The following is a 9,408-nucleotide window of genomic DNA, read 5'->3' on the forward strand; positions in this document are numbered from 1 at the left end:
AGGTTTCCTGGAGGAGGGCATGGCAATGCCCTCCAGTATTCTTGCCTGGAGAATCCCATGGACAGAGGATCCTGGTGGGCTAGAGTCCATAAGTTTGAAAAGAGTCAGACATGACTGAACACAGCACAAGAGCTTTTATAGACTCAGAGAGGGCGATACACTCAGAAACAGCACAGTTCACTCTGACAGTCATCTTGAAATTGGTCATCAGTGAGCTGATCAGTACTGTCTGGATTGTTTTAGGTACAGTTAATCTGTGAAGAGGAACGAAAAAGCCTCTTGATGAAAGTGAAAGAGGAGAGTGAAAAAGATGGCTTAAAGCTCAACATTCAGAAAACGAAGATCATGGCATCCGGTCCCATCACTTCATGAGAAAAAAGATGGGAAAACAGTGGAAACAGTGTCACAATTTATTTTGGGAGGCTCCAAAATCACTGCAGATGGTGACTGCACCCATGAAATTAAAAAACACTTACTCCTTAGAAGAAAAGTTATGACCAACCTAGATAGCATATGAAAACAGAGACATTACTTTGCCAACAAAGGTCCATCTAGTCAAGGCTATGGTTTTTCCAGTGGTCATGTATGGATGTGAGAGTTGGACTGTGAAGAAAGCTGAGCACCAAAGAATTGATGTTTTTGAACTGTGGTGTTGGAAAAGACTCCTGAGAGTCCCTTGGACTGCAAGGAGATCCAACCAGTCCATTCTGAAGGAGATCAGCCCTGGGTATTCTTTGGAAGGAATGATGCTAAAGCTGAAACTCCAATACTTTGGCCACCTCATGTGAGGAGTTGACTCACTGGAAAAGACTCTGATGCCGGAAGGGATTGGGGGCAGGAAGAAAAGGGATTGTCAAAGGATGAGATGGCTGGATGGCATCACCGACTCGATGGATGTGAGTTTGAGTGAACTCTGGGAGTTGGTGATGGACACGGAGGCCTGGCAGGCTGCAATTCATGGGGTCACAAAGAGTCGGACACGACTGAGCAACTGAGCTGATCTGAACTGAATCTTCAGTAACAAGGTCAGCTTGTTCCCATTTCCTTGAGGACGGTTCTCAGAACTGGGGCAGCTGTTGTCATGGCTACACTCTGGTCATCAGTTAGTTAACTTCCTCCAGCTGGTGGAAATGTCTGTATCTGCATGCTCTCAGAATATTGTCTGTAGCCCTTGAGAAGGAACTCAAGGTCTTTGACTATGCTTAATCACTATATTATTATTATTATGCATTCTCCTTTTATTGTTTTCCTTTGTTTCTGCATGCTCTTACTTCTTGGATTAAATTTTTTCTTTAGATAAGCTTTTACCACAGACAGAAGGCAGGCAGAGGACATGGGCTCACGACTTGCCCCATTTCCATGTTAAGTACATTCACATTTTGTGCCACCAAACCCCAGGACTTTTTTCCTCTGGCAAAACAGAAACTCTGTACACATTCAACAACAATTCCCCCTTCCTCCTTTCCCATTTCCTGGCCACACTGTTCTACTTTCTCCCTATGTATCTGACCACTCTGGCCACTTCATTTCAGTGGAACCATCCAATATTTGTCCTCCCTTTTCAGCCTTATTTTACTTTGTATAATGTCCACTAGGTGTATCCATGTTGTAGCATGTATTCTATTCTATTCTCTTTAAATGCTGAATATACTGTGTTATTGGTACCTACCGCACTGGCTTAACCATGCTTTGGTCAATAGGCACTCGGGTCGCTTTCATGTCTTAGTTACTGTGAATAACGGTGCTATGAACACGAGTGTACACATGTCTCTTCCCAAGTGTGATTTCAACTCTTCTGGGTTTATCGTCAGAGGCAGAATTGCAGGATCATATGTTTCTAAGATATTTTATATTCTGTGATGGAGAAAATGTTCACATACTGAGATATGGGGAAGTCAGTTTGGCTTATCTGTGATTCAGCCTGAACTTTGTGTAAACAAAGACAGCCGGTCAGACCCTCAAAGCATATCTGCTTTAACCTTGAGGTAAAGAAAACTGTTTTGAAATATTAAAAGCAGAAAGGGAAAAACAACAAATAACGCACAAGGGGATTCCCATAAGGGTAACAGCTGATCTTTCAATAGAAACTCTTCAGGCCAGAAGGGAATGGCAGGACATACTTAAACTGATGAAAGAGCAAAACATACAACCCAGATGACTACCCAGCAAGGATCTCATTCAGCTATGAAGGAGAAATCAAAAGCTCTACAGACAAGCGAAAGCTGAGAAATTCAGCACCACCAAACCAGCTCTTCAACAAATGCTAAAGCATCTTCTCTAGACAGGAAACACAGAAACAGTTTATAAACTCAAACCCAAAACAACAAAGTAAATGGCAACAGATTCATACTTATCAATAATTACCTTAAACAGAAATGGGTTGAATGACCCAGCCAAAAGACAAAGACTGGCTGAATGGATACAAAAACAAGATCCCTATATATGCTGTATACAAGAGACCCACCTCAAAACAGGGGACACCAAAAGACTGAAAATAAAGAGCTGGTAAAAGATATTTCACACAAATGGAGACCAAAAGAAAGCAGGAGTAGTGATACTCATATGAGATAAAATAAACTTTGAAATAAAGGCCATGAAAGAGTCAAAGAAGGACACTACATAATGATCAAAGGGTCAATCCAGGAAGAAGGTATAACAATTAAAAATGTACATGCACCCAACATAGGAGCACCACAATATGTAAGGCAAATGCTAACAAGTATGAAAGGGGAAATAAACAGTAACACAATAATAGTGGGAGACTTTAATACCCCACTCACACCTATGGATAGATCAATTGAACAGAAAAGTAGCAAGGAAATACAAGCTTTAAATGACACAACGGACCAGTTAGACCTAATTGCTGTCTATAGGATATTTTACCCCAACAATGAATTTCACTCTTTTCTCAAGTGCACACAGTAGCTTCTCAAGGATAGATCACATCCTGGGCCATATATCTAGCCTTGGTAAATTCAAAAAAATTGAAATCACTCCAAGCATTTTTTTCTGATCTCAATGCAGTAAGACTACAGGAAAAAGAAAGAAAGAAAGAAAGAAAGAAACTGTTAATAATACAAACATATGGAGGCTAAATAACATGCTTCTGAAGAACTAACAAATCACAGAAGAAATCAAAAAGGAAATCAAAATATGCATAGAAATCAATGATAATGAAAACACAACAACCGAAAACCTGTGGGACTCAGTGCTAAGGAGAACGTTCATAACAATACAAGCTTACCTCAAGAAACAAGAGAAAACCCAAATAAATAACCTAGCTCTACACCTCAAGTAACTAGAAAGGGAAGGAGTGAAGAACCCCAGGGTTAGTAGAAGGAAAGAAATCAGAAAAAGTAGGGCAGAAAGAAATGAAAAAGAAACAAAGGAGATCATAGCCAAAATCAACAAAGTTAAAAGCTGGTTCTTTGAGAAGATAAATAAAATAGACAAACCATTAGCCAGACTCATCAAGAAACAAAGCGAGAAGAATCAAATCAACACAATTAGAAATGAAAATGGAGAAATCACAGCAGACAACACAGAAATACAAAGGATCATAAGAGACTACTATTAGCAACTATATGCCAATAAAATGGACAGCTTGGAAGAAATGGGAAAATTCTTAGAAAAGTATAACCCTCCAAAACTGAACCAGGAAGAAATAGAAAGTCTTAAGAGACCCATCACAAGCACAGAAATTGAAACTGTAATCAGAAATCTTCCAGCACACAAAAGCCCAGGACCAGACAGCTTCAAAGCTGAATTCGACCAAAAAGTTAAAGAAGAGCTAACCCCTATCCTACTCAAACTCTTCCAGAAAATTACGGGAAGGTAAACTTCCAAAGTCATTCTATGAGGCCACCATCATCCTAATACCAAAACCAGAGAAAGATGCCACACAAAAAAAGAAAACTACAGGCTGATATCACTGATGAACATAGATGCAAAAATCCTTAACAAAATTCAGCAAACAGAATCCAACAACATATTAAAAAGATCATACATCATGACCAAGTGGGCTTTATCCCAAGGATGCAAGGATTCTTTGATATCCACAAATCAATCAATGTGATACACCATGTGAATAAATTAGAAGATAAAAACCATATGATTGTCTCAATAGATGTAGAGAAAGCCCTTGATAAATTTCAACATCCATTTCTGATAAAAATCCTCCAGAAAGCAGGAGTAGAAGGAACATACCTCAACATAATAAAAGCCATATATTATAAACACACAGCAAACATTATCCTCAATGGGGAAAAAATTGAAAGCATTTCTCCTAAAGTCAGAAACAAGACAAGTACCCACTCTCACCACTACTATTCAACATAGTTTTGGAAGTTTTAGCCACAACAACCAGAGAAGAAAAAGAAATAAAAGGAATCCAGATTGGAAAAGAAGAAGTAAAACACTCACTGTTTGCAAGATGACATGATCCTCTACATAGAAAACCCTAAAGCTCCACCAGAAAATTACTAGAGCTAATCAATGACTATAGTAAAGTTGCAGGATATAAAATTAACACACAGAAATCCCTTGCATTCCTATATACTAACAATGAGAAAACAGAAAGAGAAATTAAGGAAATAATTCCATCCACCATTGCAACAAAAAGGATAAAATACTTAGGAATAAGTCTACCTATAGAAACAAAAGACCTATATATAGCAAACTATAAAGCACTGATGAAAAAAATCAAAGAGGACACAAATAGATGGAGAAATATACCATGTTCATGGATTGGAAGAATCAATATACTGAAAATGAGTATACTACCTAAAGCACTCTATACCATTCAATGCAAGTCCTTATCAAGCTACCAATGGTATTTTTCAGAGACCTAGAACAAATGATTTCATAATTTGTATAGAAATACAAAAAACCTCAAATAGCCAAAGCACTCTTGAGAAAGAAGAATGGAACTGGAGGAACCAACCTGCCTGCCTTCAGACTATACTACAAAGCTACAGTCATCAAGACAGTATGGTACTGGCACAAAGACAGAAATATAGATCAATGGAACAAAACGGAAAGCCCAGAGATAAATCCATGCACCTATGGACAATTTATCTTTAACAAGGGAGGTAAGAATATACAATGGAGAAAAGACGATCTCTTTAACAACTGGTGCTGGGAAAACTGGTTGACTACTTGGTAAAGAATGAAACTAGAACACTTTCTAAGACCATACACAAAAATAAACTCAAAATGGATTAAAGATCTAAATGTAAGGCCAGAAACTATAAAACTCCTAGAGGAAAACAGGCAAAACACTCTCTGACATAAATCACAGCAGCATCCTCTATGACTCATCTTCCAGAGTAATGGAAATAAAAGCAAAAATAAACAAATGGGACCTAATTAAACTGAAAAGCTTTTGCACAGTGAAGGAAACCATAAGCAAGGTGAAAAAACAGCCTTCAGAATGGGAGAAAAGAATAGCAAACAAAGCAACTGACAAAGAATGAATCTCAAAAATGTACAAGCAGCTCCTGCAGCTCAATTCCAGAAAAATAAACGACCCAATCAAAACGTGGGCCAAAAAACTAAACAGACATTTCTCCAAAGAAGACATACTGATGGCTAACACAAGAAAAGATGCTCAAGATCACTTATTATCAGAGAAATTCAAATCAAAACCACAATGAGGTACCATCTCACGCTGGTCAGAATGTCTGCTATCCAAAAGTCTACAAACAGTAAATGCTAGAGAGGGTGCAGAGAAAAGGGAAGCCTCTTACACTGTTTGTGGGAATGCAGACTAGTACAGCCACTATGGAGAGCAGTGTGGAGATTCCTTAAAACACTGAAAATAAAACTGCAATATGACCCAGCAATCCCACTGCTGGGCATACACACTGAGGAAAGCAGAACTGAGAGACACGTGCACCCCAATGTTCATTTCAGCACTGTTTACAATAGCCAGGACATGGAAGCAACCTAGGTGTCCATCAGCAGACAAATGTATAAGAAAGCAGTGGTACATATACATGATGGAATATTACTCAGCCATTAAAAGAATGCATTTGAATCAGTTCTAATGAGGTGGATGAAACTGGAGCCTATTATACAGAGTGAAGTAAGTCAAAAAGAAAAACACTAATACAGTATACTAACATATATATGGAATTTAGAAAGATGGTAACGATGACCCTATATGCGAAACTGCAAAAGAGACACAGATATAAAGAACAGCCGTTTAGATTCTGTGGGAGATGGTGAGGGTGGGATGATTTGAGAGGATAGCATTGAAATGTGTATATTATCATATGTGAAGTGGATCACCGGTCCAGGTTTGATGAATGAGACAGGGTGCTCAGGGATGGTGCACTGGGATGACCCTGGGGGATGGGATGGGGAGTGAGGTGGGAGGGGGTTCTGGATAGGGAATCCATTTGCGATCGTGACTGATTCATGTCAATGCTTTGGCAAAAAACCACTACAATATTGTAAAGTAATTAGCATCCAATTAAGATAATTAAACTAATTTAAAAAAAAAAAAAGAAAATCTGTTCTGAAGATAAGGATGAGCAACCTGTCTTCTCACAGGTCCATGCCCTGGAAGGTAAAGTTCCCTTCCTAGACACCAGGGTCCTGTCGTCTCGCTGTCTGTGTACTGGTTTGTCTCTTGAAACCCTGAAGGAGTGCACCCTGTCATGCGTGATGCTTGGCTCTTTGGTCAGGCAAGGTATAAGACTGTATTGAAAAAGGTGCTTCAGGAAAGCCGTTCCTCAGAGTTATCTGAGCATCTGTCTCTAGAGTATAATCCTCAGTTTGGCTCAAACAAAATGCTTCCCTATTCCCATTATAGACTGTTTATTGATTATTTTTTGGCTGCTTGAATTTGCGATCACCAAGGACCCTGCGAAGTATGGGCTGTGAAACTGGGGGCCCCACTCAGACCCTGCTCCCTCCCAGTCCTCTTACACTTCTCAACTCCCCATAGTCTGCACATGACCTGAGACACTCCAGTGTGGGGTGCACCCCAAGCCCAGCTGTGACCCCAACCAGAAGGAGGGGAATTTAACATCTGATATAATTCAAGCATCACAGCATTGAATAAGCATCGCACTTGCCGTCCAGCCTTGCACAATCGGGTGGAAGAGGGTAAATGGGAAGGTGTCCTCCTTGTCTTCTTCTTCAAGGAGTTCTGTTGCTGAGCACACAAGCAAGGAGGGAAACTGGGTGTAAGAGGTAAGGAGCACCAGTCTTCAGAAAGGAATACCATGGGAGCCGGGAAGTGGAGTGGTGAAGGGAGTTGGGTGGGGTACTGGTGAAGGGTTGACTAGATTCTGAAATCTGTCAAGTAACCCCTAAGATAAGACTCTGGACACAGACCATCAAAAGAGAGAACTTAAATGTAGTAGTTGACTCTTACATTTCTTTTTTTTTTTAATTGAAGTATAGTTGACTCATTAGTACTGTAAAAATTTTTTTTTTCAAAATTCCAACTACACAGGGTGGAATAAAGTGGTTTAAGGTTTTCCAGTGGTCATGTATGGATGTGAGAGTTGGACTGTGAGGAAAGCTGAGGGCTAAATAATTAATGCTTTTGAACTGTGGTGTTGGAGAAGACTCTTGAGAGTCCCTTGGACTGCCAAGGAGATCCAACCAGTCCATTCTGAAGATCCAGCCCTGGGATTTCTTTGGAAGGAATGATGCTAAAGCTGAAGCTCCAGTACTTTGGCCACCTCATGCGAAGAGTTGACTCATTGGAAAAGACTCTGATGCTGCGTGGAATTGGGGCAGGAGGAGAAGGGACAACAGAGAATGAGATGGCTGGATGTCATCACTGACTTGATGGATGTGAGTCTGAGTGAACTCTGGGAGTTGTTGATGGACAAGGAGGCCTGACGTGCTGCGATTCATGGGGTCACAAAGAGTTGGACACGACTGAGAGACTGAACTGAATGAACTGAACTGAACCTGAAAGTGTTGTCGAGAGTTTAGACGCTGTCCAACTGTCACAGCAATTAGCCTCTAGGGGCATAATGCCTCCAAAGAGAAATTGCAATTCTGCTTACCAGTTTTAAAACACTGCAATTCATTCTGTTTTCTTTTGAGTCCCTTTTATCTCAACATCTCTGAGATATGCCCATATTGGCTCTTCACTTTGGGTCATATTGTTTGTTCATTTATCTATATTTAAATTTATTTATTTTTAATTGGAAGATAATTGCTTTACAATATTATGTTGGTTTCTGCCATACATCTCCATGAATCAGCCATAGGTACACATATGTCCCCTCCTTCTTGGGCCTCCTCTCCTACCTCCCACCCCATCCACCCATCTAGGTTGTCACAGAGCACTGGGTCTGAGCTCCCTGGGTTATAGAGCAACTTCCCATTAGTGATCTATTTTACACCTGGTAATGGAAATGTTTCAATTCTCCTCTCTCAGTTCGTCCCACCCTCTCCTTTCCCAACTGTGGACACAGTCTGTTCTCTATGTCTGTGTCTCTACTGCTGCCCTACAGATAGGTTCATCAGTACCACAATCTTTCTAGATTCCATACATATGTGTTAATATATAATATCTATTCTCTTTCTGACTTACTTCACTCTGTATTAAAAGGTCTAGGTCCATTAACCTCATTAGAACTGAGTCAAATGTATTCCTTTTTATGGCTGTGGGTCATACCATTTAATCAATATAAAAAGTGAACCATTTTTCTGCCCTGGAGAATTGTCAACATTGTGGTTTTGGTTGATTGTGTTTTCAGTTGAAATGTGAATCTGTCCCTTATGTTCATGATGAGCTGTGGTTGATCTAGAGGCTTGATGACTTTCTGATTCAGCGTTTCATCAGGGCTGTGTTCTGGGTGGTGTTCTGTGTTGCCTGTTACGGCGCACTGGGCAGGATGGGATATCTGGCTGTCCCCCAGCGGTAAGGGAAAGAACAGCAATCAGGTGATGTCAGCCTCCTCCATCAGAGCTTCACCTGACAGAATCGTCACATTAATTGTGTCCTAAATCTGATTTCACTAGAGCTTGCAAGACAATGACTTTGCCTAATTCTGTTCCTCCTCCTCCATGTATTTTAAAATTCATTTAATAACTTTGGTTTGTTTTAATGACAATACTTTGGCCACCTGATGCGAAGAGCTGACTCATTTGAAAAGACCCTGATGCTGGGAAAGATTGAGGGCAAGAGGGGAAGGGGATGACAAAGGATGAGATGGCTGGATGGCATCACCAACTCGATGACATGAGTTTGAGTAAACTCCGGGAGTTGGTGATGGACAGGGAGGCCTGACATGCTGCAGTCCATGGGTCGCAAAGAGTCGGACATGACTGAGAGACTGAACTGGACTGAATAAATTTTGCTACTCAATATCTTGACCTCAGCTCTCCTTCACTGCACTTCAGTTGCTCGTTCCACAAACAGTCTCCACTTCATTA

This window comes from Capra hircus, chromosome 18, assembly GCF_001704415.2.
Source record: "Capra hircus breed San Clemente chromosome 18, ASM170441v1, whole genome shotgun sequence".
NCBI lineage: Eukaryota > Metazoa > Chordata > Mammalia > Artiodactyla > Bovidae > Capra > Capra hircus.